The 25,463-nt window shown below is 47.8% G+C and overlaps 19 non-coding genes across 19 annotated transcripts; all 19 read left to right on the forward strand.

The window, feature by feature from the left end:
• Positions 1 to 10: 10 nt before the first annotated feature.
• Positions 11 to 92, forward strand: trnal-aag (transfer RNA leucine (anticodon AAG)). Its single transcript has one exon. It is a non-coding gene; the product is annotated as a tRNA-Leu (tRNA).
• A 1,576-nt stretch (positions 93 to 1,668) lies between these two features.
• trnal-aag (transfer RNA leucine (anticodon AAG)) lies at positions 1,669 to 1,750 on the forward strand. Its single transcript has one exon. It is a non-coding gene; the product is annotated as a tRNA-Leu (tRNA).
• A 1,302-nt stretch (positions 1,751 to 3,052) lies between these two features.
• Positions 3,053 to 3,134, forward strand: trnal-aag (transfer RNA leucine (anticodon AAG)). The gene has a single exon. It is a non-coding gene; the product is annotated as a tRNA-Leu (tRNA).
• A 1,302-nt stretch (positions 3,135 to 4,436) lies between these two features.
• Positions 4,437 to 4,518, forward strand: trnal-aag (transfer RNA leucine (anticodon AAG)). Its single transcript has one exon. It is a non-coding gene; the product is annotated as a tRNA-Leu (tRNA).
• A 1,458-nt stretch (positions 4,519 to 5,976) lies between these two features.
• On the forward strand, positions 5,977 to 6,058 carry trnal-aag (transfer RNA leucine (anticodon AAG)). Its single transcript has one exon. It is a non-coding gene; the product is annotated as a tRNA-Leu (tRNA).
• A 1,138-nt stretch (positions 6,059 to 7,196) lies between these two features.
• On the forward strand, positions 7,197 to 7,278 carry trnas-gcu (transfer RNA serine (anticodon GCU)). Its single transcript has one exon. It is a non-coding gene; the product is annotated as a tRNA-Ser (tRNA).
• A 356-nt stretch (positions 7,279 to 7,634) lies between these two features.
• trnal-aag (transfer RNA leucine (anticodon AAG)) lies at positions 7,635 to 7,716 on the forward strand. The gene has a single exon. It is a non-coding gene; the product is annotated as a tRNA-Leu (tRNA).
• Positions 7,717 to 9,018: 1,302 nt separating this feature from the next.
• trnal-aag (transfer RNA leucine (anticodon AAG)) lies at positions 9,019 to 9,100 on the forward strand. Its single transcript has one exon. It is a non-coding gene; the product is annotated as a tRNA-Leu (tRNA).
• A 1,302-nt stretch (positions 9,101 to 10,402) lies between these two features.
• trnal-aag (transfer RNA leucine (anticodon AAG)) lies at positions 10,403 to 10,484 on the forward strand. Its single transcript has one exon. It is a non-coding gene; the product is annotated as a tRNA-Leu (tRNA).
• Positions 10,485 to 11,942: 1,458 nt separating this feature from the next.
• On the forward strand, positions 11,943 to 12,024 carry trnal-aag (transfer RNA leucine (anticodon AAG)). Its single transcript has one exon. It is a non-coding gene; the product is annotated as a tRNA-Leu (tRNA).
• Positions 12,025 to 13,162: 1,138 nt separating this feature from the next.
• trnas-gcu (transfer RNA serine (anticodon GCU)) lies at positions 13,163 to 13,244 on the forward strand. Its single transcript has one exon. It is a non-coding gene; the product is annotated as a tRNA-Ser (tRNA).
• A 356-nt stretch (positions 13,245 to 13,600) lies between these two features.
• Positions 13,601 to 13,682, forward strand: trnal-aag (transfer RNA leucine (anticodon AAG)). Its single transcript has one exon. It is a non-coding gene; the product is annotated as a tRNA-Leu (tRNA).
• A 1,576-nt stretch (positions 13,683 to 15,258) lies between these two features.
• On the forward strand, positions 15,259 to 15,340 carry trnal-aag (transfer RNA leucine (anticodon AAG)). Its single transcript has one exon. It is a non-coding gene; the product is annotated as a tRNA-Leu (tRNA).
• Positions 15,341 to 16,911: 1,571 nt separating this feature from the next.
• On the forward strand, positions 16,912 to 16,993 carry trnal-aag (transfer RNA leucine (anticodon AAG)). Its single transcript has one exon. It is a non-coding gene; the product is annotated as a tRNA-Leu (tRNA).
• A 1,224-nt stretch (positions 16,994 to 18,217) lies between these two features.
• On the forward strand, positions 18,218 to 18,299 carry trnal-aag (transfer RNA leucine (anticodon AAG)). The gene has a single exon. It is a non-coding gene; the product is annotated as a tRNA-Leu (tRNA).
• A 1,571-nt stretch (positions 18,300 to 19,870) lies between these two features.
• Positions 19,871 to 19,952, forward strand: trnal-aag (transfer RNA leucine (anticodon AAG)). Its single transcript is given in 2 exon segments — positions 19,871 to 19,908; positions 19,918 to 19,952. It is a non-coding gene; the product is annotated as a tRNA-Leu (tRNA).
• A 2,433-nt stretch (positions 19,953 to 22,385) lies between these two features.
• Positions 22,386 to 22,467, forward strand: trnal-aag (transfer RNA leucine (anticodon AAG)). The gene has a single exon. It is a non-coding gene; the product is annotated as a tRNA-Leu (tRNA).
• Positions 22,468 to 23,770: 1,303 nt separating this feature from the next.
• trnal-aag (transfer RNA leucine (anticodon AAG)) lies at positions 23,771 to 23,852 on the forward strand. Its single transcript has one exon. It is a non-coding gene; the product is annotated as a tRNA-Leu (tRNA).
• A 1,481-nt stretch (positions 23,853 to 25,333) lies between these two features.
• Positions 25,334 to 25,415, forward strand: trnal-aag (transfer RNA leucine (anticodon AAG)). Its single transcript has one exon. It is a non-coding gene; the product is annotated as a tRNA-Leu (tRNA).
• Positions 25,416 to 25,463: the final 48 nt, after the last annotated feature.

The raw sequence follows: 25,463 nt of genomic DNA on the forward strand, positions 1-25,463 counted from the left end.
TTCATCTGTTGGTAGCGTGGCCGAGCGGTCTAAGGCGCTGGATTAAGGCTCCAGTCTCTTCGGAGGCGTGGGTTCGAATCCCACCGCTGCCAGGACCTGTTTTTGATTCGACTTCTGCATTGACAGTTGGCCGAAGGTCACTAAATGGGTCACTTCCAGCGGTATTTCTCCTGGAATGCTCATGCGCTAGCTCTCTTCATCAAAGTGTTTCGATAGCTTCTGCAGCCTGGCTTATGCTAAAGGATCGTTAGCCTCACCACAGCTGTTTTTCGTGGTCATGACTGCTTTCCTTGTTCTCCCTTGGAATGTCTCAATCAACAGCTTAACTCTGATATCCCCTCACAAGCCCCTTTGGGATTTTGAGTCCAGTCTACCAAAAGGCATGCTTTCCAAGCCCACCATTGCCAGGGAGCCTATTGTGGGGTTTGTAATGTCATTCTTCCGAAAGGATTTAAACAGCTCTAGGCTCCCATGCTTTAATGCTCCACCTGTAACTACAACTCACAACAAATAGCACTTACCAAATGATTCAAACAGATCGAAGCTGCTGTCAGGGTGTCAAATGTAGGAGGCAATCCTGCCTTGCGTGGCTTGTCTCCCAAGTCTTCAGGTAGCTCGTGCGTCCCATGTTTTCATGCTGTGCCTCACCAAGCAGCTCCCGTGGTTTCCATGGAGTACCTCAGACAGTCAGCCAACATTGAGCATGCTGCTTACAGAGCGTCTCAAAACTTGCTCCCTTTTCACGAGGCTGTTCACATCTCCAGTTACAAAGCATTATAGTTGTTCGAAAAAGCTACCTAGCTCGTCTGAACAGGGCGGGGTATGGGCCTAATCGAAACTTCGCCACCAAAGATTGGGAAACGGTCAGCTCGACGAAGAAATGATCCTGTTCTCTGTCAAGTTTGCAGCGCCTCTCCGCATCCACTCAATTCACTTCCTGTTAAAGCACACCACATGCCACAAGGCATACACATGTTGAATGAGAGAATGAGTCATCTAGTTTGCTTAAAAAAAAAACAAAAGAAATGATCTTTCCAGAATTTGTCTTAAACGCTGGAAGCGCTGTACTTGGTGGCCAAGAGTTTAATGCGAGCACTTCAAATTCAGTGGGCTCTGGGATGAAACTTGGATGCCATGCTCTCAGACATGCATGGAGTTGATAAGAAAAAAAAAAACCTTCAAGATATTCCGCTGTCCCTTACAAAATGTGTGAGGATGTTCATTGCTTTCGACGAGGTGACCGAGAGGTTAAGGCGATGAACTGCTAATCCATTGTGCTCTGCACGCGTGGGTTCGAATCCCACCTTCGTCGCTTGTGTGTTTTAGGCGGTTCCTAGAATGCCTCACGCTATTGCAGTGTCTTTTTCGTCAAGAAGACCTACAAGCAGCGCTTTTACACAGGTCCATGAGCCTGACTGGAGACACGTAGCACTGGTCATGCGCCTTTTGCTCCCAGGTTCATCTGTTTGAACTATGTCAACATGAGATTTAAGGCAGTTGACAGTTGATCCACTGTGCATAACCCATGTAGGTATGGATTCTTTTGTCATCAACAAGAGCGTGCTCAACCAATTTTGGTAATGAACGAAGGGCAGCCATTATTGCCTAATCTTTGCACGTTCGCTCTCTTTCTTTTGTGATTTTCCATGGTCGCTTCCTTCATTTGTTGGTAGCGTGGCCGAGCGGTCTAAGGCGCTGGATTAAGGCTCCAGTCTCTTCGGAGGCGTGGGTTCGAATCCCACCGCTGCCAGGACCTGCTTTTGATTCGACTTCTGCATTGACAGTTGGCCGAAGGTCACTAAATGGGTCACTTCCAGCGGTATTTCTCCTGGAATGCTCATGCGCTAGCTCTCTTCATTAAAGTGTTTCGATAGCTTCTGCAGCCCGGCTTATGCTAAAGGATCGTTAGCCTCACCACAGCTGTTTTTCGTGGTCATGCCTGCTTTCCTTGTTCTCCCTTGGAATGTCTCAATCAACAGCTTAACTCTGATATCCCCTCACAAGCCCCTTTGGGATTTTGAGTCCAGTCTACCAAAAGGCATGCTTTCCAAGCCCACCATTGCCAGGGAGCCTATTGTGGGGTTTGTAATGTCATTCTTCCGAAAGGATTTAAACAGCTCTAGGCTCCCATGCTTTAATGCTCCACCTGTAACTACAACTCACAACAAATAGCACTTACCAAATGATTCAAACAGATCGAAGCTGCTGTCAGGGTGTCAAATGTAGGAGGCAATCCTGCCTTGCGTGGCTTGTCTCCCAAGTCTTCAGGTAGCTCGTGCGTCCCATGTTTTCATGCTGTGCCTCACCAAGCAGCTCCCGTGGTTTCCATGGAGTACCTCAGACAGTCAGCCAACATGGAGCATGCTGCTTACAAAGCGTCTCAAAACTTGCTCCCTTTTCACGAGGCTGTTCACATCTCCAGTTACAAAGCATTATAGTTGTTCGAAAAAGCTACCTAGCTCGTCTGAACAGGGCGGGGTATGGGCCTAATCGAAACTTCGCCACCAAAGATTGGGAAACGGTCAGCTCGACGAAGAAATGATCCTGTTCTCTGTCAAGTTTGCAGCGCCTCTCCGCATCCACTCAATTCACTTCCTGTTAAAGCACACCACATGCCACAAGGCATACACATGTTGAATGAGAGAATGCTAATCCATTGTGCTCTGCACGCGTGGGTTCGAATCCCACCTTCGTCGCTTGTGTGTTTTAGGCGGTTCCTAGAATGCCTCACGCTATTGCAGTGTCTTTTTCGTCAAGAAGACCTACAAGCAGCGCTTTTACACAGGTCCATGAGCCTGACTGGAGACACGTAGCACTGGTCATGCGCCTTTTGCTCCCAGGTTCATCTGTTTGAACTATGTCAACATGAGATTTAAGGCAGTTGACAGTCAATCCACTGTGCATAACCCATGTAGGTATGGATTCTTTTGTCATCAACAAGAGCGTGCTCAACCAATTTTGGTAATGAACGAAGGGCAGCCATTATTGCCTAATCTTTGCACGTTCGCTCTCTTTCTTTTGTGATTTTCCATGGTCGCTTCCTTCATCTGTTGGTAGCGTGGCCGAGCGGTCTAAGGCGCTGGATTAAGGCTCCAGTCTCTTCGGAGGCGTGGGTTCGAATCCCACCGCTGCCAGGACCTGCTTTTGATTCGACTTCTGCATTGACAGTTGGCCGAAGGTCACTAAATGGGTCACTTCCAGCGGTATTTCTCCTGGAATGCTCATGCGCTAGCTCTCTTCATTAAAGTGTTTCGATAGCTTCTGCAGCCCGGCTTATGCTAAAGGATCGTTAGCCTCACCACAGCTGTTTTTCGTGGTCATGCCTGCTTTCCTTGTTCTCCCTTGGAATGTCTCAATCAACAGCTTAACTCTGATATCCCCTCACAAGCCCCTTTGGGATTTTGAGTCCAGTCTACCAAAAGGCATGCTTTCCAAGCCCACCATTGCCAGGGAGCCTATTGTGGGGTTTGTAATGTCATTCTTCCGAAAGGATTTAAACAGCTCTAGGCTCCCATGCTTTAATGCTCCACCTGTAACTACAACTCACAACAAATAGCACTTACCAAATGATTCAAACAGATCGAAGCTGCTGTCAGGGTGTCAAATGTAGGAGGCAATCCTGCCTTGCGTGGCTTGTCTCCCAAGTCTTCAGGTAGCTCGTGCGTCCCATGTTTTCATGCTGTGCCTCACCAAGCAGCTCCCGTGGTTTCCATGGAGTACCTCAGACAGTCAGCCAACATGGAGCATGCTGCTTACAAAGCGTCTCAAAACTTGCTCCCTTTTCACGAGGCTGTTCACATCTCCAGTTACAAAGCATTATAGTTGTTCGAAAAAGCTACCTAGCTCGTCTGAACAGGGCGGGGTATGGGCCTAATCGAAACTTCGCCACCAAAGATTGGGAAACGGTCAGCTCGACGAAGAAATGATCCTGTTCTCTGTCAAGTTTGCAGCGCCTCTCCGCATCCACTCAATTCACTTCCTGTTAAAGCACACCACATGCCACAAGGCATACACATGTTGAATGAGAGAATGCTAATCCATTGTGCTCTGCACGCGTGGGTTCGAATCCCAGCTTCGTCGCTTGTGTGTTTTAGGCGGTTCCTAGAATGCCTCACGCTATTGCAGTGTCTTTTTCGTCAAGAAGACCTACAAGCAGCGCGTTTACACAGGTCCATGAGCCTGACTGGAGACACGTAGCACTGGTCATGCGCCTTTTGCTCCCAGGTTCATCTGTTTGAACTATGTCAACATAAGATTTAAGGCAGTTGACAGTCAATCCACTGTGCATAACCCATGTAGGTATGGATTCTTTTGTCATCAACAAGAGCGTGCTCAACCAATTTTGGTAATGAACGAAGGGCAGCCATTATTGCCTAATCTTTGCACGTTCGCTCTCTTTCTTTTGTGATTTTCCATGGTCGCTTCCTTCATCTGTTGGTAGCGTGGCCGAGCGGTCTAAGGCGCTGGATTAAGGCTCCAGTCTCTTCGGAGGCGTGGGTTCGAATCCCACCGCTGCCAGGACCTGCTTTTGATTCGACTTCTGCATTGACAGTTGGCCGAAGGTCACTAAATGGGTCACTTCCAGCGGTATTTCTCCTGGAATGCTCATGCGCTAGCTCTCTTCATCAAAGTGTTTCGATAGCTTCTGCAGCCCGGCTTATGCTAAAGGATCGTTAGCCTCACCACAGCTGTTTTTCGTGGTCATGCCTGCTTTCCTTGTTCTCCCTTGGAATGTCTCAATCAACAGCTTAACTCTGATATCCCCTCACAAGCCCCTTTGGGATTTTGAGTCCAGTCTACCAAAAGGCATGCTTTCCAAGCCCACCATTGCCAGGGAGCCTATTGTGGGGTTTGTAATGTCATTCTTCCGAAAGGATTTAAACAGCTCTAGGCTCCCATGCTTTAATGCTCCACCTGTAACTACAACTCACAACAAATAGCACTTACCAAATGATTCAAACAGATCGAAGCTGCTGTCAGGGTGTCAAATGTAGGAGGCAATCCTGCCTTGCGTGGCTTGTCTCCCAAGTCTTCAGGTAGCTCGTGCGTCCCATGTTTTCATGCTGTGCCTCACCAAGCAGCTCCCGTGGTTTCCATGGAGTACCTCAGACAGTCAGCCAACATGGAGCATGCTGCTTACAGAGCGTCTCAAAACTTGCTCCCTTTTCACGAGGCTGTTCACATCTCCAGTTACAAAGCATTATAGTTGTTCGAAAAAGCTACCTAGCTCGTCTGAACAGGGCGGGGTATGGGCCTAATCGAAACTTCGCCACCAAAGATTGGGAAACGGTCAGCTCGACGAAGAAATGATCCTGTTCTCTGTCAAGTTTGCAGCGCCTTTCCGCATCCACTCAATTCACTTCCTGTTAAAGCACACCACATGCCACAAGGCATACACATGTTGAATGAGAGAATGGATGAATGGGATGAAACTTGGATGCCATGCTCTCAGACGTGCATGGAGTTGATAAGAAAAAAAAACAACTTCAAGATATTCCGCTGTCCCTGACAAAATGTGTGAGGATTTTCCTTGGTTTCGACGAGGTGGCCGAAAGGTTAATGCGATGGACTGCTAATCTATTGTGCTCTGCACGCGTGGGATCAAATCCCACCTTCGTCGCTTGTGTGTTTTAGCCGGTTCCTAAAATGCCTCTCGCTATTGCAGTGTCTTTTTCGTCAAGAAGACCTACAAGCAGCACTTTTACACAGGTCTATGAGCCTGACTGGAGACACGTAGCACTGGTCATACGCCTTTTGCTCCCAGGTTCATCTGTTTGAACTATGTCAACATGAGATTTAAGGCAGTTGACAGTCGATCCACTGTGCATAACCCATGTAGGTATGGATTCTTTTGTTATCAACAAGAGCGTGCTCAACCAATTTTGGTAATGAACGAAGGGCAGCCATTATTGCCTAATCTTTGCACGTTCGCTCTCTTTATTTTGTGATTTTCCATGGTCGCTTCCTTCATCTGTTGGTAGCGTGGCCGAGCAGTCTAAGGCGCTGGATTAAGGCTCCAGTCTCTTCGGAGGCGTGGGTTCGAATCCCACCGCTGCCAGGACCTGCTTTTGATTCGACTTCTGCATTGACAGTTGGCCGAAGGTCACTAAATGGGTCACTTACAGCGGTATTTCTCCTGGAATGCTCATGCGCTAGCTCTCTTCATCAAAGTGTTTCGATAGCTTCTGCAGCCCGGCTTATGCTAAAGGATCGTTAGCCTCACCACAGCTGTTTTTCGTGGTCATGCCTGCTTTCCTTGTTCTCCCTTGGAATGTCTCAATCAACAGCTTAACTCTGATATCCCCTCACAAGCCCCTTTGGGATTTTGAGTCCAGTCTACCAAAAGGCATGCTTTCCAAGCCCACCATTGCCAGGGAGCCTATTGTGGGGTTTGTAATGTCATTCTTCCGAAAGGATTTAAACAGCTCTAGGCTCCCATGCTTTAATGCTCCACCTGTAACTACAACTCACAACAAATAGCACTTACCAAATGATTCAAACAGATCGAAGCTGCTGTCAGGGTGTCAAATGTAGGAGGCAATCCTGCCTTGCGTGGCTTGTCTCCCAAGTCTTCAGGTAGCTCGTGCGTCCCATGTTTTCATGCTGTGCCTCACCAAGCAGCTCCCGTGGTTTCCATGGAGTACCTCAGACAGTCAGCCAACATGGAGCATGCTGCTTACAGAGCGTCTCAAAACTTGCTCCCTTTTCACGAGGCTGTTCACATCTCCAGTTACAAAGCATTATAGTTGTTCGAAAAAGCTACCTAGCTCGTCTGAACAGGGCGGGGTATGGGCCTAATCGAAACTTCGCCACCAAAGATTGGGAAACGGTCAGCTCGACGAAGAAATGATCCTGTTCTCTGTCAAGTTTGCAGCGCCTCTCCGCATCCACTCAATTCACTTCCTGTTAAAGCACACCACATGCCACAAGGCATACACATGTTGAATGAGAGAATGAGTCATCTAGTTTGCTTAAAAAAAAAACAAAAGAAATGATCTTTCCAGAATTTGTCTTAAACGCTGGAAGCGCTGTACTTGGTGGCCAAGAGTTTAATGCGAGCACTTCAAATTCAGTGGGCTCTGGGATGAAACTTGGATGCCATGCTCTCAGACATGCATGGAGTTGATAAGAAAAAAAAAAAACTTCAAGATATTCCGCTGTCCCTTACAAAATGTGTGAGGATGTTCATTGCTTTCGACGAGGTGGCCGAGAGGTTAAGGCGATGGACTGCTAATCCATTGTGCTCTGCACGCGTGGGTTCGAATCCCACCTTCGTCGCTTGTGTGTTTTAGGCGGTTCCTAGAATGCCTCACGCTATTGCAGTGTCTTTTTCGTCAAGAAGACCTACAAGCAGCGCTTTTACACAGGTCCATGAGCCTGACTGGAGACACGTAGCACTGGTCATGCGCCTTTTGCTCCCAGGTTCATCTGTTTGAACTATGTCAACATGAGATTTAAGGCAGTTGACAGTCGATCCACTGTGCATAACCCATGTAGGTATGGATTCTTTTGTCATCAACAAGAGCGTGCTCAACCAATTTTGGTAATGAACGAAGGGCAGCCATTATTGCCTAATCTTTGCACGTTCGCTCTCTTTATTTTGTGATTTTCCATGGTCGCTTCCTTCATCTGTTGGTAGCGTGGCCGAGCGGTCTAAGGCGCTGGATTAAGGCTCCAGTCTCTTCGGAGGCGTGGGTTCGAATCCCACCGCTGCCAGGACCTGTTTTTGATTCGACTTCTGCATTGACAGTTGGCCGAAGGTCACTAAATGGGTCACTTCCAGCGGTATTTCTCCTGGAATGCTCATGCGCTAGCTCTCTTCATCAAAGTGTTTCGATAGCTTCTGCAGCCTGGCTTATGCTAAAGGATCGTTAGCCTCACCACAGCTGTTTTTCGTGGTCATGACTGCTTTCCTTGTTCTCCCTTGGAATGTCTCAATCAACAGCTTAACTCTGATATCCCCTCACAAGCCCCTTTGGGATTTTGAGTCCAGTCTACCAAAAGGCATGCTTTCCAAGCCCACCATTGCCAGGGAGCCTATTGTGGGGTTTGTAATGTCATTCTTCCGAAAGGATTTAAACAGCTCTAGGCTCCCATGCTTTAATGCTCCACCTGTAACTACAACTCACAACAAATAGCACTTACCAAATGATTCAAACAGATCGAAGCTGCTGTCAGGGTGTCAAATGTAGGAGGCAATCCTGCCTTGCGTGGCTTGTCTCCCAAGTCTTAAGGTAGCTCGTGCATCCCATGTTTTCATGCTGTGCCTCACCAAGCAGCTCCCGTGGTTTCCATGGATTACCTCAGACAGTCAGCCAACATGGAGCATGCTGCTTACAGAGCGTCTCAAAACTTGCTCCCTTTTCACGAGGCTGTACACATCTCCAGATACAAAGCATTATAGTTGTTCGAAAAAGCTACCTAGCTCGTCTGAACAGGGCGGGGTATGGGCCTAATCGAAACTTCGCCACCAAAGATTGGGAAACGGTCAGCTCGACGAAGAAATGATCCTGTTCTCTGTCAAGTTTGCAGCGCCTCTCCGCATCCACTCAATTCACTTCCTGTTAAAGCACACCACATGCCACAAGGCATACACATGTTGAATGAGAGAATGCTAATCCATTGTGCTCTGCACGCGTGGGTTCGAATCCCACCTTCGTCGCTTGTGTGTTTTAGGCGGTTCCTAGAATGCCTCACGCTATTGCAGTGTCTTTTTCGTCAAGAAGACCTACAAGCAGCGCTTTTACACAGGTCCATGAGCCTGACTGGAGACACGTAGCACTGGTCATGCGCCTTTTGCTCCCAGGTTCATCTGTTTGAACTATGTCAACATGAGATTTAAGGCAGTTGACAGTCAATCCACTGTGCATAACCCATGTAGGTATGGATTCTTTTGTCATCAACAAGAGCGTGCTCAACCAATTTTGGTAATGAACGAAGGGCAGCCATTATTGCCTAATCTTTGCACGTTCGCTCTCTTTCTTTTGTGATTTTCCATGGTCGCTTCCTTCATCTGTTGGTAGCGTGGCCGAGCGGTCTAAGGCGCTGGATTAAGGCTCCAGTCTCTTCGGAGGCGTGGGTTCGAATCCCACCGCTGCCAGGACCTGCTTTTGATTCGACTTCTGCATTGACAGTTGGCCGAAGGTCACTAAATGGGTCACTTCCAGCGGTATTTCTCCTGGAATGCTCATGCGCTAGCTCTCTTCATTAAAGTGTTTCGATAGCTTCTGCAGCCCGGCTTATGCTAAAGGATCGTTAGCCTCACCACAGCTGTTTTTCGTGGTCATGCCTGCTTTCCTTGTTCTCCCTTGGAATGTCTCAATCAACAGCTTAACTCTGATATCCCCTCACAAGCCCCTTTGGGATTTTGAGTCCAGTCTACCAAAAGGCATGCTTTCCAAGCCCACCATTGCCAGGGAGCCTATTGTGGGGTTTGTAATGTCATTCTTCCGAAAGGATTTAAACAGCTCTAGGCTCCCATGCTTTAATGCTCCACCTGTAACTACAACTCACAACAAATAGCACTTACCAAATGATTCAAACAGATCGAAGCTGCTGTCAGGGTGTCAAATGTAGGAGGCAATCCTGCCTTGCGTGGCTTGTCTCCCAAGTCTTCAGGTAGCTCGTGCGTCCCATGTTTTCATGCTGTGCCTCACCAAGCAGCTCCCGTGGTTTCCATGGAGTACCTCAGACAGTCAGCCAACATGGAGCATGCTGCTTACAAAGCGTCTCAAAACTTGCTCCCTTTTCACGAGGCTGTTCACATCTCCAGTTACAAAGCATTATAGTTGTTCGAAAAAGCTACCTAGCTCGTCTGAACAGGGCGGGGTATGGGCCTAATCGAAACTTCGCCACCAAAGATTGGGAAACGGTCAGCTCGACGAAGAAATGATCCTGTTCTCTGTCAAGTTTGCAGCGCCTCTCCGCATCCACTCAATTCACTTCCTGTTAAAGCACACCACATGCCACAAGGCATACACATGTTGAATGAGAGAATGCTAATCCATTGTGCTCTGCACGCGTGGGTTCGAATCCCAGCTTCGTCGCTTGTGTGTTTTAGGCGGTTCCTAGAATGCCTCACGCTATTGCAGTGTCTTTTTCGTCAAGAAGACCTACAAGCAGCGCGTTTACACAGGTCCATGAGCCTGACTGGAGACACGTAGCACTGGTCATGCGCCTTTTGCTCCCAGGTTCATCTGTTTGAACTATGTCAACATAAGATTTAAGGCAGTTGACAGTCAATCCACTGTGCATAACCCATGTAGGTATGGATTCTTTTGTCATCAACAAGAGCGTGCTCAACCAATTTTGGTAATGAACGAAGGGCAGCCATTATTGCCTAATCTTTGCACGTTCGCTCTCTTTCTTTTGTGATTTTCCATGGTCGCTTCCTTCATCTGTTGGTAGCGTGGCCGAGCGGTCTAAGGCGCTGGATTAAGGCTCCAGTCTCTTCGGAGGCGTGGGTTCGAATCCCACCGCTGCCAGGACCTGCTTTTGATTCGACTTCTGCATTGACAGTTGGCCGAAGGTCACTAAATGGGTCACTTCCAGCGGTATTTCTCCTGGAATGCTCATGCGCTAGCTCTCTTCATCAAAGTGTTTCGATAGCTTCTGCAGCCCGGCTTATGCTAAAGGATCGTTAGCCTCACCACAGCTGTTTTTCGTGGTCATGCCTGCTTTCCTTGTTCTCCCTTGGAATGTCTCAATCAACAGCTTAACTCTGATATCCCCTCACAAGCCCCTTTGGGATTTTGAGTCCAGTCTACCAAAAGGCATGCTTTCCAAGCCCACCATTGCCAGGGAGCCTATTGTGGGGTTTGTAATGTCATTCTTCCGAAAGGATTTAAACAGCTCTAGGCTCCCATGCTTTAATGCTCCACCTGTAACTACAACTCACAACAAATAGCACTTACCAAATGATTCAAACAGATCGAAGCTGCTGTCAGGGTGTCAAATGTAGGAGGCAATCCTGCCTTGCGTGGCTTGTCTCCCAAGTCTTCAGGTAGCTCGTGCGTCCCATGTTTTCATGCTGTGCCTCACCAAGCAGCTCCCGTGGTTTCCATGGAGTACCTCAGACAGTCAGCCAACATGGAGCATGCTGCTTACAGAGCGTCTCAAAACTTGCTCCCTTTTCACGAGGCTGTTCACATCTCCAGTTACAAAGCATTATAGTTGTTCGAAAAAGCTACCTAGCTCGTCTGAACAGGGCGGGGTATGGGCCTAATCGAAACTTCGCCACCAAAGATTGGGAAACGGTCAGCTCGACGAAGAAATGATCCTGTTCTCTGTCAAGTTTGCAGCGCCTTTCCGCATCCACTCAATTCACTTCCTGTTAAAGCACACCACATGCCACAAGGCATACACATGTTGAATGAGAGAATGGATGAATGGGATGAAACTTGGATGCCATGCTCTCAGACGTGCATGGAGTTGATAAGAAAAAAAAACAACTTCAAGATATTCCGCTGTCCCTGACAAAATGTGTGAGGATTTTCCTTGGTTTCGACGAGGTGGCCGAAAGGTTAATGCGATGGACTGCTAATCTATTGTGCTCTGCACGCGTGGGATCAAATCCCACCTTCGTCGCTTGTGTGTTTTAGCCGGTTCCTAAAATGCCTCTCGCTATTGCAGTGTCTTTTTCGTCAAGAAGACCTACAAGCAGCACTTTTACACAGGTCTATGAGCCTGACTGGAGACACGTAGCACTGGTCATACGCCTTTTGCTCCCAGGTTCATCTGTTTGAACTATGTCAACATGAGATTTAAGGCAGTTGACAGTCGATCCACTGTGCATAACCCATGTAGGTATGGATTCTTTTGTTATCAACAAGAGCGTGCTCAACCAATTTTGGTAATGAACGAAGGGCAGCCATTATTGCCTAATCTTTGCACGTTCGCTCTCTTTATTTTGTGATTTTCCATGGTCGCTTCCTTCATCTGTTGGTAGCGTGGCCGAGCGGTCTAAGGCGCTGGATTAAGGCTCCAGTCTCTTCGGAGGCGTGGGTTCGAATCCCACCGCTGCCAGGACCTGCTTTTGATTCGACTTCTGCATTGACAGTTGGCCGAAGGTCACTAAATGGGTCACTTCCAGCGGTATTTCTCCTGGAATGCTCATGCGCTAGCTCTCTTCATCAAAGTGTTTCGATAGCTTCTGCAGCCCGGCTTATGCTAAAGGATCGTTAGCCTCACCACAGCTGTTTTTCGTGGTCATGCCTGCTTTCCTTGTTCTCCCTTGGAATGTCTCAATCAACAGCTTAACTCTGATATCCCCTCACAAGCCCCTTTGGGATTTTGAGTCCAGTCTACCAAAAGGCATGCTTTCCAAGCCCACCATTGCCAGGGAGCCTATTGTGGGGTTTGTAATGTCATTCTTCCGAAAGGATTTAAACAGCTCTAGGCTCCCATGCTTTAATGCTCCACCTGTAACTACAACTCACAACAAATAGCACTTACCAAATGATTCAAACAGATCGAAGCTGCTGTCAGGGTGTCTAATGTAGGAGGCAATCCTGCCTTGCGTGGCTTGTCTCCCAAGTCTTCAGGTAGCTCGTGCGTCCCATGTTTTCATGCTGTGCCTCACCAAGCAGCTCCCGTGGTTTCCATGGAGTACCTCAGACAGTCAGCCAACATGGAGCATGCTGCTTACAGAGCGTCTCAAAACTTGCTCCCTTTTCACGAGGCTGTTCACATCTCCAGTTACAAAGCATTATAGTTGTTCGAAAAAGCTACCTAGCTCGTCTGAACAGGGCGGGGTATGGGCCTAATCGAAACTTCGCCACCAAAGATTGGGAAACGGTCAGCTCGACGAAGAAATGATCCTGTTCTCTGTCAAGTTTGCAGCGCCTCTCCGCATCCACTCAATTCACTTCCTGTTAAAGCACACCACATGCCACAAGGCATACACATGTTGAATGAGAGAATGAGTCATCTAGTTTGCTTAAAAAAAAAACAAAAGAAATGATCTTTCCAGAATTTGTCTTAAACGCTGGAAGCGCTGTACTTGGTGGCCAAGAGTTTAATGCGAGCACTTCAAATTCAGTGGGCTCTGGGATGAAACTTGGATGCCATGCTCTCAGACATGCATGGAGTTGATAAGAAAAAAAAAAAACTTCAAGATATTCCGCTGTCCCTTACAAAATGTGTGAGGATGTTCATTGCTTTCGACGAGGTGGCCGAGAGGTTAAGGCGATGGACTGCTAATCCATTGTGCTCTGCACGCGTGGGTTCGAATCCCACCTTCGTCGCTTGTGTGTTTTAGGCGGTTCCTAGAATGCCTCACGCTATTGCAGTGTCTTTTTCGTCAAGAAGACCTACAAGCAGCGCTTTTACACAGGTCCATGAGCCTGACTGGAGACACGTAGCACTGGTCATGCGCCTTTTGCTCCCAGGTTCATCTGTTTGAACTATGTCAACATGAGATTTAAGGCAGTTGACAGTCGATCCACTGTGCATAACCCATGTAGGTATGGATTCTTTTGTCATCAACAAGAGCGTGCTCAACCAATTTTGGTAATGAACGAAGGGCAGCCATTATTGCCTAATCTTTGCACGTTCGCTCTCTTTATTTTGTGATTTTCCATGGTCGCTTCTTTCATCTGTTGGTAGCGTGGCCGAGCGGTCTAAGGCGCTGGATTAAGGCTCCAGTCTCTTCGGAGGCGTGGGTTCGAATCCCACCGCTGCCAGGACCTGCTTTTGATTCGACTTCTGCATTGACAGTTGGCCGAAGGTCACTAAATGGGTCACTTCCAGCGGTATTTCTCCTGGAATGCTCATGCGCTAGCTCTCTTCATCAAAGTGTTTCAATAGCTTCTGCAGCTTGGCTTATGCTAAAGGATCGTTAGCCTCACCACAGCTGTTTTTCGTGGTCATGACTGCTTTCCTTGTTCTCCCTTGGAATGTCTCAATCAACAGCTTAACTCTGATATCCCCTCACAAGCCCCTTTGGGATTTTGAGTCCAGTCTACCAAAAGGCATGCTTTCCAAGCCCACCATTGCCAGGGAGCCTATTGTGGGGTTTGTAATGTCATTCTTCCGAAAGGATTTAAACAGCTCTAGGCTCCCATGCTTTAATGCTCCACCTGTAACTACAACTCACAACAAATAGCACTTACCAAATGATTCAAACAGATCGAAGCTGCTGTCAGGGTGTCAAATGTAGGAGGCAATCCTGCCTTGCGTGGCTTGTCTCCCAAGTCTTCAGGTAGCTCGTGCGTCCCATGTTTTCATGCTGTGGCTCACCAAGCAGCTCCCGTGGTTTCCATGGAGTACCTCAGACAGTCAGCCAACATTGAGCATGCTGCTTACAGAGCGTCTCAAAACTTGCTCCCTTTTCACGAGGCTGTTCACATCTCCAGTTACAAAGCATTATAGTTGTTCGAAAAAGCTACCTAGCTCGTCTGAACAGGGCGGGGTATGGGCCTAATCGAAACTTCGCCACCAAAGATTGGGAAACGGTCAGCTCGACGAAGAAATGATCCTGTTCTCTGTCAAGTTTGCAGCGCCTCTCCGCATCCACTCAATTCACTTCCTGTTAAAGCACACCACATGCCACAAGGCATACACATGTTTAATGAGAGAATGAGTCATCTAGTTTGCTTAAAAAAAAAACAAAAGAAATGATCTTTCCAGAATTTGTCTTAAACGCTGGAAGCGCTGTACTTGGTGGCCAAGAGTTTAATGCGAGCACTTCAAATTCAGTGGGCTCTGGGATGAAACTTGGATGCCATGCTCTCAGACATGCATGGAGTTGATAAGAAAAAAAAAAACCTTCAAGATATTCCGCTGTCCCTTACAAAATGTGTGAGGATGTTCATTGCTTTCGACGAGGTGACCGAGAGGTTAAGGCGATGAACTGCTAATCCATTGTGCTCTGCACGCGTGGGTTCGAATCCCACCTTCGTCGCTTGTGTGTTTTAGGCGGTTCCTAGAATGCCTCACGCTATTGCAGTGTCTTTTTCGTCAAGAAGACCTACAAGCAGCGCTTTTACACAGGTCCATGAGCCTGACTGGAGACACGTAGCACTGGTCATGCGCCTTTTGCTCCCAGGTTCATCTGTTTGAACTATGTCAACATGAGATTTAAGGCAGTTGACAGTCGATCCACTGTGCATAACCCATGTAGGTATGGATTCTTTTGTCATCAACAAGAGCGTGCTCAACCAATTTTGGTAATGAACGAAGGGCAGCCATTATTGCCTAATCTTTGCACGTTCGCTCTCTTTATTTTGTGATTTTCCATGGTCGCTTCCTTCATCTGTTGGTAGCGTGGCCGAGCGGTCTAAGGCGCTGGATTAAGGCTCTAGTCTCTTCGGAGGCGTGGGTTCGAATCCCACCGCTGCCAGGACCCGCTTTTGATTCGACTTCTGCATTGACAGTTGGCCGAAGGTCACTAAATGGGTCACTTCCAGCGGTATTTCTCCTGGAATGCTCATGCGCTAGCTCTCTTCATCAAAGTGTTTCGATAGCTTCTGCAGCCCGGCTTATGCTAAAGGATCGTTAGCCTCACCACAGCTGTTTTTCGTGGTCATGCCTGCTTTCCTTGTTCTGCCTTGGAATGTCTCAATCAACAGCTTAACTCTGATATCCCCGCACAAGCCCCTTTGGGATTTTGAGTCCAGTCTACCAAAAGGCATGGTTTCCAAGCCCACCATTGCCAGGGAGCCTATTGTGGGGTTTGTAATGTCATTCTTCCGAAAGGATTTAAACAGCTCTAGGCTCCCATGCTTTAATGCTCCACCTGTAACTACAACTCACAACAAATAGCACTTACCAAATGATTCAAACAGATCGAAGCTGCTGTCAGGGTGTCAAATGTAGGAGGCAATCCTGCCTTGCGTGGCTTGTCTCCCAAGTCTTCAGGTAGCTCGTGCGTCCCATGTTTTCATGCTGTGCCACCAAGCAGCTCCCGTGGTTTCCATGGAGTACCTCAGACAGTCAGCCAACATGGAGCATGCTGCTTACAGAGCGTCTCAAAACTTGCTCCCTTTTCACGAGGCTGTTCACATCTCCAGTTACAAAGCATTATAGTTGTTCGAAAAAGCTACCTAGCTCGCCTGAACAGGGCGGGGTATAGGCCTAATCGAAACTTCCCACCAAAGATTGGGAAACGGTCAGCTCGACGAATAAATGAACCTGTTCTCTGTCAAGTTTGCAGCGCCTCTCCGCATCCACTCAATTCACTTCCTGTTAAAGCACACCACATGCCACAAGGCATACACATGTTGAATGAGAGAATGAGTCATCTAGTTTGCTCAAAAAAAAGAAAAGAAATGATCTTTCCAGAATTTGTCTTAAACGCTGGAAGCGCTGTACTTGGTGGCCAAGAGTTTAATGCGAGCACTTCAAATTCAGTGGGCTCTGGGATGAAACTTGGATGCCATGCTCTCAGACATGCATGGAGTTGATAAGAAAAAAAAACAACTTCAAGATATTCCGCTGTCCCTTACAAAATGTGTGAGGATGTTCATTGCTTTCGACGAGGTGGCCGAGAGGTTAAGGCGATGAACTGCTAATCCATTGTGCTCTGCGCGCGTGGGTTCGAATCCCACCTTCGTCGCTTGTGTGTTTTAGGCGGTTCCTAGAATGCCTCAAGCTATTGCAGTGTCTTTTTCGTCAAGAAGACCTACAAGCAGCGCTTTTCCACAGGTCCATGAGCCTGACTGGAGACACGTAGCACTGGTCATGCGCCTTATGCTCCCAGGTTCATCTGTTTGAACTATGTCAACATGAGATTTAAGGCAGTTGACAGTCGATCCACTGTGCATAACCCATGTAGGTATGGATTCTTTTGTCATCAACAAGAGCGTGCTCAACCAATTTTGGTAATGAACGAAGGGCAGCCATTATTGCCTAATCTTTGCATGTTCGCTCTCTTTATTTTGTGATTTTCCATGGTCGCTTCCTTCATCTGTTGGTAGCGTGGCCGAGCGGTCTAAGGCGCTGGATTAAGGCTCCAGTCTCTTCGGAGGCGTGGGTTCGAATCCCACCGCTGCCAGGACCTGCTTTTGATTCGACTTCTGCATTGACAGTTGGCCGAAGGTCACTAAATGGGTCACTTCCAGCGGTATTTCTCCTGGAATGCTCATGCGCTAGCTCTCTTCATCAAAGTGTTTCGATAGCTTCTGCAGCCCGGCTTATGCTAAAGGATCGTTAGCCTCACCACAGCTGTTTTGGTGCGTCCCATGTTTTCATGCTGTGCCACCAAGCAGCTCCCGTGGTTTCCATGGAGTACCTCAGACAGTCAGCCAACATGGAGCATGCTGCTTACAGAGCGTCTCAAAACTTGCTCCCTTTTCACGAGGCTGTTCACATCTCCAGTTACAAAGCATTATAGTTGTTCGAAAAAGCTACCTAGCTCGCCTGAACAGGGCGGGGTATAGGCCTAATCGAAACTTCCCACCAAAGATTGGGAAACGGTCAGCTCGACGAATAAATGAACCTGTTCTCTGTCAAGTTTGCAGCGCCTCTCCGCATCCACTCAATTCACTTCCTGTTAAAGCACACCACATGCCACAAGGCATACACATGTTGAATGAGAGAATGAGTCATCTAGTTTGCTCAAAAAAAAGAAAAGAAATGATCTTTCCAGAATTTGTCTTAAACGCTGGAAGCGCTGTACTTGGTGGCCAAGAGTTTAATGCGAGCACTTCAAATTCAGTGGGCTCTGGGATGAAACTTGGATGCCATGCTCTCAGACATGCATGGAGTTGATAAGAAAAAAAAACAACTTCAAGATATTCCGCTGTCCCTTACAAAGTGTGTGAGGATGTTCATTGCTTTCGACGAGGTGGCCGAGAGGTTAAGGCGATGAACTGCTAATCCATTGTGCTCTGCGCGCGTGGGTTCGAATCCCACCTTCGTCGCTTGTGTGTTTTAGGCGGTTCCTAGAATGCCTCACGCTATTGCAGTGTCTTTTTCGTCAAGAAGACCTACAAGCAGCGCTTTTACACAGGTCCATGAGCCTGACTGGAGACACGTAGCACTGGTCATGCGCCTTTTGCTCCCAGGTTCATCTGTTTGAACTATGTCAACATGAGATTTAAGGCAGTTGACAGTCGATCCACTGTGCATAACCCATGTAGGTATGGAATCTTTTGTCATCAACAAGAGCGTGCACAACCAATTTTGGTAATGAACGAAGGGCAGCCATTATTGCCTAATCTTTGCACGTTCGCTCTCTTTCTTTTGTGATTTTCCATGGTCGCTTCCTTCATCTATTGGTAGCGTGGCCGAGCGGTCTAAGGCGCTGGATTAAGGCTCCAGTCTCTTCGGAGGCGTGGGTTCGAATCCCACCGCTGCCAGGACCTGCTTTTGATTCGACTTCTGCATTGACAGTTGGCCGAAGGTCACTAAATGGGTCACTTCCAGCGGTATTTCTCCTGGAATGCTCATGCGCTAGCTCTCTTCATCAAAGTGTTTCGATAGCTTCTGCAGCCCGGCTTATGCTAAAGGATCGTTAGCCTCACCACAGCTGTTTTTCGTGGTCATGCCTGCTTTCCTTGTTCTCCCTTGGAATGTCTCAATCAACAGCTTAACTCTGATATCCCCGCACAAGCCCCTTTGGGATTTTGAGTCCAGTCTACCAAAAGGCATGCTTTCCAAGCCCACCATTGCCAGGGAGCCTATTGTGGGGTTTGTAATGTCATTCTTCCGAAAGGATTTAAACAGCTCTAGGCTCCCATGCTTTAATGCTCCACCTGTAACTACAACTCACAACAAATAGCACTTACCAAATGATTCAAACAGATCGAAGCTGCTGTCAGGGTGTCAAATGTAGGAGGCAATCCTGCCTTGCGTGGCTTGTCTCCCAAGTCTTCAGGTAGCTCGTGCGTCCCATGTTTTCATGCTGTGCCACGAAGCAGCTCCCGTGGTTTCCATGGAGTACCTCAGACAGTCAGCCAACATGGAGCATGCTGCTTACAGAGCGTCTCAAAACTTGCTCCCTTTTCACGAGGCTGTTCACATCTCCAGTTACAAAGCATTATAGTTGTTCGAAAAAGCTACCTAGCTCGTCTGAACAGGGCGGGGTATAGGCCTAATCGAAACTTCGCCACCAAAGATTGGGAAACGGTCAGCTCGACGAAGAAATGATCCTGTTCTCTGTCAAGTTTGCAGCGCCTCTCCGCATCCACTCAATTCACTTCCTGTTAAAGCACACCACATGCCACAAGGCATACACATGTTGAATGAGAGAATGAGTCATCTAGTTTGCTCAAAAAAAGAAAAGAAATGATCTTTCCAGAATTTGTCTTAAACGCTGGAAGCGCTGTACTTGGTGGCCAAGAGTTTAATGCGAGCACTTCAAATTCAGTGGGCTCTGGGATGAAACTTGGATGCCATGCTCTCAGTCATGCATGGAGTTGATAAGAAAAAAAAACAACTTCAAGATATTCCGCTGTCCCTTACAAAATGTGTGAGGATGTTCCTTGGTTTTGACGAGGTGGCCGAGAGGTTAAGGCGATAGACTGCTAATCCATTGTGCTCTGCACGCGTGGGGTCGAATCCCACCTTCGTCGCTTGTGTGTTTTAGGCGGTTCCTAGAATGCCTCACGCTATTGCAGTGTCTTTTTCGTCAAAAAGACCTACAAGCAGCGCTTTTACACAGGTCCATGAGCCTGACTGGAGACACGTAGCACTGGTCATGCGCCTTTTGCTCCAAGGTTTATCTGTTTGAACTATGTCAACATGAGATTTAAGGCAGTTGACAGTCGATCCACTGTGCATAACCCATGTAGGTATGGATTCTTTTGTCATCAACAAGAGCGTGCTCAACCAATTTTGGTAATGAACGAAGGGCAGCCATTATTGCCTAATCTTTGCACGTTCGCTCTCTTTCTTTTGTGATTTTCCATGGTCGCTTCCTTCACCTGTTGGTAGCGTGGCCGAGCGGTCTAAGGCGCTGGATTAAGGCACCAGTCTCTTCGGAGTCGTGGGTTCGAATCCCACCGCTGCCAGGACCTGCTTTTGATTCGACTTCTGCATTGACAGTTGGCCGAATGTCGCTAAATGGGTCACTTCCAGTGGTATTTCTCCTGGCTAGCTCTCTTCATCAAAGTGTTTCGATAGCTTCTGCAGCCCGGCTTATGCTAAAGGATCGTTAGCCTCACCACAGCTGTTTTTCGTGGTCATGCCTGCTCTTAATCGACAGCTTAACTCTGATATCCCCTCACAAGCCCCTTTGGGATTTTGAGTCCAGTCTACTAAAAGGCATGATTTCCAAGCCTACCATTGCCAGGGAGCCTATTGTGGGGTTTGTAATGTCATTCTTCCGAAAGGATTTAAACAGCTCTAGGTTTCCATGCTTTAATGCTCCACCTGTAACTACAACTCACAACAAATAGCACTTACCAAATGATTCAAACAGATCAAAGCTGCTGTCAGGGTGTCAAATGTAGGAGGCAATCCTGCCTTGCGTGGCTTGTTTCCGAAGTCTTCAGGTAGCTTGTGCGTCCCATGTTTTCATGCTGTGCCACCAAGCAGCTCCCGTGGTTTCCATGGAGTAGTGGTTCGAATCCCACCTTCGTCGCTTCTGCGTTTTAGGCAGTTCCTAGAATGCCTCACGCTATTGCAGTGTCTTTTTCGTCAAGAAGACCTACAAGCAGCGTTTTTACACAGGTCCAAGAGCCTGACTGGAGACACGTAGCACTGGTCATGCGCCTTTTGCTCCCAGGTTCATCTGTTTGAACTATGTCAACATGAGATTTAAGGCAGTTGACAGGCGATCCACTGTGCATAACCCATGTAGGTATGGATTCTTTTGTCTTTAACAAGAGCGTGCTCAACCAATTTTGGTAATGAACAAGGGCAGCCATTATTGCCTAATCTTTGCATTCTCTTTCTTTTGTGATTTTCCATGGTCGCTTCCTTCATCTGTTGGTAGCGTGGCCGAGCGGTCTAAGGCGCTGAATTAAGGCTCCAGTCTCTTCGGAGGCGTGGGTTCAAATCCCACTGGCTTATGCTAAAGGATCGTTAGCCTCACCGCAGGTGTTTTTCGTGGTCATGCCTGCTTTCCTTGTTCTCCCTTGGAATGTCTCAATCAACAGCTTAACTCTGATATCCCCTCACAAGCCCCTTTGGGATTTTGAGTCCAGTCTACCAAAAGGCATGCTTTCCAAGCCCACCACTGCCAGGGAGCCTATTGTGGGGTTTGTAATGTCATTCTTCCGAAAGGATTTAAACAGCTCTAGGCTTCCATGCTTTAATGCTCCACCTGTAACTACAACTCACAACAAATAGCACTTACCAAATGATTCAAACAGATCAAAGCTGCTGTCAGGGTGTCAAATGTAGGAGGCAATCCTGCCTTGCGTGGCTTGTCTCCCAAGTCTTCAGGTAGCTCGTGCGTCCCATGTTTTCATGCTGTGCCTCACCAAGCAGCTCCCGTGGTTTCCATGGAGTACCTCAGACAGTCAGCCAACATGGAGCATGCTGCTTACAGAGCGTCTCAAAACTTGCTCCCTTTTCACGAGGCTGTTCACATCTCCAGTTACAAAGCATTATAGTTGTTCGAAAAAGCTACCTAGCTCGTCTGAACAGGGCGGGGTATGGGCCTAATCGAAACTTCGCCACCAAAGATTGGGAAACGGTCAGCTCGACGAAGAAATGATCCTGTTCTCTGTCAAGTTTGCAGCGCCTCTCCGCATCCACTCAATTCACTTCCTGTTAAAGCACACCACATGCCACAAGGCATACACATGTTGAATGAGAGAATGAGTCATCTAGTTTGCTCAAAAAAAGAAAAGAAATGATCTTTCCAGAATTTGTCTTAAACGCTGGAAGCGCTGTACTTGGTGGCCAAGAAATTAATGCGAGCACTTCAAATTCAGTGGGCTCTGGGATGAAACTTGGATGCCATGCTCTCAGACATGCATGGAGTTGATAAGAAAAAAAAAAAACTTCAAGATATTCCGCTGTCCGTTACAAAATGTGTGAGGATGTTCATTGCTTTTGACGAGGTGGCCGAGAGGTTAAGGCGATGGACTGCTAATCCATTGTGCTCTGCACGCGTGGGTTCGAATCCCACCTTCATCGCTTGTGTGTTTTAGCCGGTTCCTAGAATGCCTCACGCTATTGCAGTGTCTTTTTCGTCAAGAAGACCTACAAGCAGCGCTTTTACACAGGTCCATGAGCCTGACTGGAGACACGTAGCACTGGTCATGCGCCTTTTGCTCCCAGGTTCATCTGTTTGAACTATGTCAACATGAGATTTAAGGCAGTTGACAGTCGATCCACTGTGCATAACCCATGTAGGTATGGATTCTTTTGTCATCAACAAGAGCGTGCTCAACCAATTTTGGTAATGAACGAAGGGCAGCCATTATTGCCTAATCTTTGCACGTTCGCTCTCTTTATTTTGTGATTTTCCATGGTCGCGTCCTTCATCTGTTGGTAGCGTGGCCGAGCGGTCTAAGGCGCTGGATTAAGGCTCCAGTCTCTTTGGAGGCGTGGGTTCGAATCCCACCGCTGCCAGGACCTGCTTTTGATTCGACTTCTGCATTGACAGTTGGCCGAAGGTCACTAAATGGGTCACTTACAGCGGTATTTCTCCTGGAATGCTCATGCGCTAGCTCTCTTCATCAAAGTGTTTCGATAGCTTCTGCAGCCCGGCTTATGCTAAAGGATCGTTAGCCTCACCACAGCTGTTTTTCGTGGTCATGCCTGCTTTCCTTGTTCTCCCTTGGAATGTCTCAGTCAACAGCTTAACTCTGATATGCCCTCACAAGCCCCTTTGGGATTTTGAGTCCAGTCTACCAAAAGGCATGGTTTCCAAGCCCACCATTGCCAGGGAGCCTACTGTGGGGTTTGTAATGTCATTCTTCCTAAAGGATTTAAACAGCTCTAGGCTCCCATGCTTTAATGCTCCACCTGTAACTACAACTCACAACAAATAGCACTTACCAAATGATTCAAACAGATCGAAGCTGCTGTAAGGTGTGTCAAATGTAGGAGGCAATCCTGCCTTGCGTGGCTTGTCTCCCAAGTCTTCAGGTAGCTCGTGCGTCCCATGTTTTCATGCTGTGCCTCACCAAGCAGCTCCCGTGGTTTCCATGGAGTACCTCAGACAGTCAGCCAACATGGAGCATGCTGCTTACAGAGCGTCTCAAAACTTGCTCCCTTTTCACGAGGCTGTTCACATCTCCAGTTACAAAGCATTATAGTTGTTCGAAAAAGCTACCTAGCTCGTCTGAACAGGGCGGGGTATGGGCCTAATGGAAACTTCGCCACCAAAGATTGGGAAACGGTCAGCTCGACGAAGAAATGATCCTGTTCTCTGTCAAGTTTGCAGCGCCTCTCCGCATCCACTCAATTCATTTCCTGTTAAAGCACACCACATGCCACAAGGCATACACATGTTGAATGAGAGAATGCTAATCCATTGTGCTCTGCACGCGTGGGTTCGAATCCCACCTTCGTCGCTTGTGTGTTTTAGGCGGTTCCTAGAATGCCTCACGCTATTGCAGTGTCTTTTTCGTCAAGAAGACCTACAAGCAGCGCTTTTACACAGGTCCATGAGCCTGACTGGAGACACGTAGCACTGGTCATGCGCCTTTTGCTCCCAGGTTCATCTGTTTGAACTATGTCAACATGAGATTTAAGGCAGTTGACAGTCGATCCACTGTGCATAACCCATGTAGGTATGGATTCTTTTGTCATCAACAAGAGCGTGCTCAACCAATTTTGGTAATGAACGAAGGGCAGCCATTATTGCCTAATCTTTGCACGTTCGCTCTCTTTCTTTTGTGATTTTCCATGGTCGCTTCCTTCATCTGTTGGTAGCGTGGCCGAGCGGTCTAAGGCGCTGGATTAAGGCTCCAGTCTCTTCGGAGGCGTGGGTTCGAATCCCACCGCTGCCAGGACCTGCTTTTGATTCGACTTCTGCATTGACAGTTGGCCGAAGGTCACTAAATGGGTCACTTCCAGCGGTATTTCTCCTGGAATGCTCATGCGCTAGCTCTCTCCATCAAAGTGTTTCGATAGCTTCTGCAGCCCGGCTTATGCTAAAGGATCGTTAGCCTCACCACAGCTGTTTTTCGTGGTCATGCCTGCTTTCCTTGTTCTCCCTTGGAATGTCTCAATCAACAGCTTAACTCTGATATCCCCGCACAAGCCCCTTTGGGATTTTGAGTCCAGTCTACCAAAAGGCATGCTTTCCAAGCCCACCATTGCCAGGGAGCCTATTGTGGGGTTTGTAATGTCATTCTTCCGAAAGGATTTAAACAGCTCTAGGCTCCCATGCTTTAATGCTCCACCTGTAACTACAACTCACAACAAATAGCACTTACCAAATGATTCAAACAGATCGAAGCTGCTGTAAGGTGTGTCAAATGTAGGAGGCAATCCTGCCTTGCGTGGCTTGTCTCCCAAGTCTTCAGGTAGCTCGTGCGTCCCATGTTTTCATGCTGTGCCTCACCAAGCAGCTCCCGTGGTTTCCATGGAGTACCTCAGACAGTCAGCCAACATGGAGCATGCTGCTTACAAAGCGTCTCAAAACTTGCTCCCTTTTCACGAGGCTGTTCACATCTCCAGTTACAAAGCATTATAGTTGTTCGAAAAAGCTACCTAGCTCGTCTGAACAGGGCGGGGTATGGGCCTAATGGAAACTTCGCCACCAAAGATTGGGAAACGGTCAGCTCGACGAAGAAATGATCCTGTTCTCTGTCAAGTTTGCAGCGCCTCTCCGCATCCACTCAATTCACTTCCTGTTAAAGCACACCACATGCCACAAGGCATACACATGTTGAATGAGAGAATGAGTCATCTAGTTTGCTCAAAAAAAAGAAAAGAAATGATCTTTCCAGAATTTGTCTTAAACGCTGGAAGCGCTGTACTTGGTGGCCAAGAGTTTAATGCGAGCACTTCAAATTCAGTGGGCTCTGGGATGAAACTTGGATGCCATGACGAGATGGCCGAGAGGTTAAGGCGATGGACTGCTAATCCATTGTGCTCTGCACGCGTGGGTTCGAATCCCACCTTTGTCGCTTGTGTGTTTTAGCCGGTTCCTAGAATGCCTCACGCTATTGCAGTGTCTTTTTCGTCAAGAAGACCTACAAGCAGCGCTTTTACACAGGTCCATGAGCCTGACTGGAGACACGTAGCACTGGTCATGCGCCTTTTGCTCCCAGGTTCATCTGTTTGAACTATGTCAACATGAGATTTAAGGCAGTTGACAGTCGATCCACTGTGCATAACCCATGTAGGTATGGATTCTTTTGTCATCAACAAGAGCGTGCTCAACCAATTTTGGTAATGAACGAAGGGCAGCCATTATTGCCTAATCTTTGCACGTTCGCTCTCTTTCTTTTGTGATTTTCCGTGGTCGCTTCCTTCATCTGTTGGTAGCGTGGCCGAGCGGTCTAAGGCGCTGGATTAAGGCTCCAGTCTCTTCGGAGGCGTGGGATCGAATCCCACCGCTGCCAGGACCTGCTTTTGATTCGACTTCTGCATTGACAGTTGGCCGAAGGTCA

Source organism: Clarias gariepinus, chromosome 14 (genome assembly GCF_024256425.1).
Source record: "Clarias gariepinus isolate MV-2021 ecotype Netherlands chromosome 14, CGAR_prim_01v2, whole genome shotgun sequence".
Lineage (NCBI taxonomy): Eukaryota > Metazoa > Chordata > Actinopteri > Siluriformes > Clariidae > Clarias > Clarias gariepinus.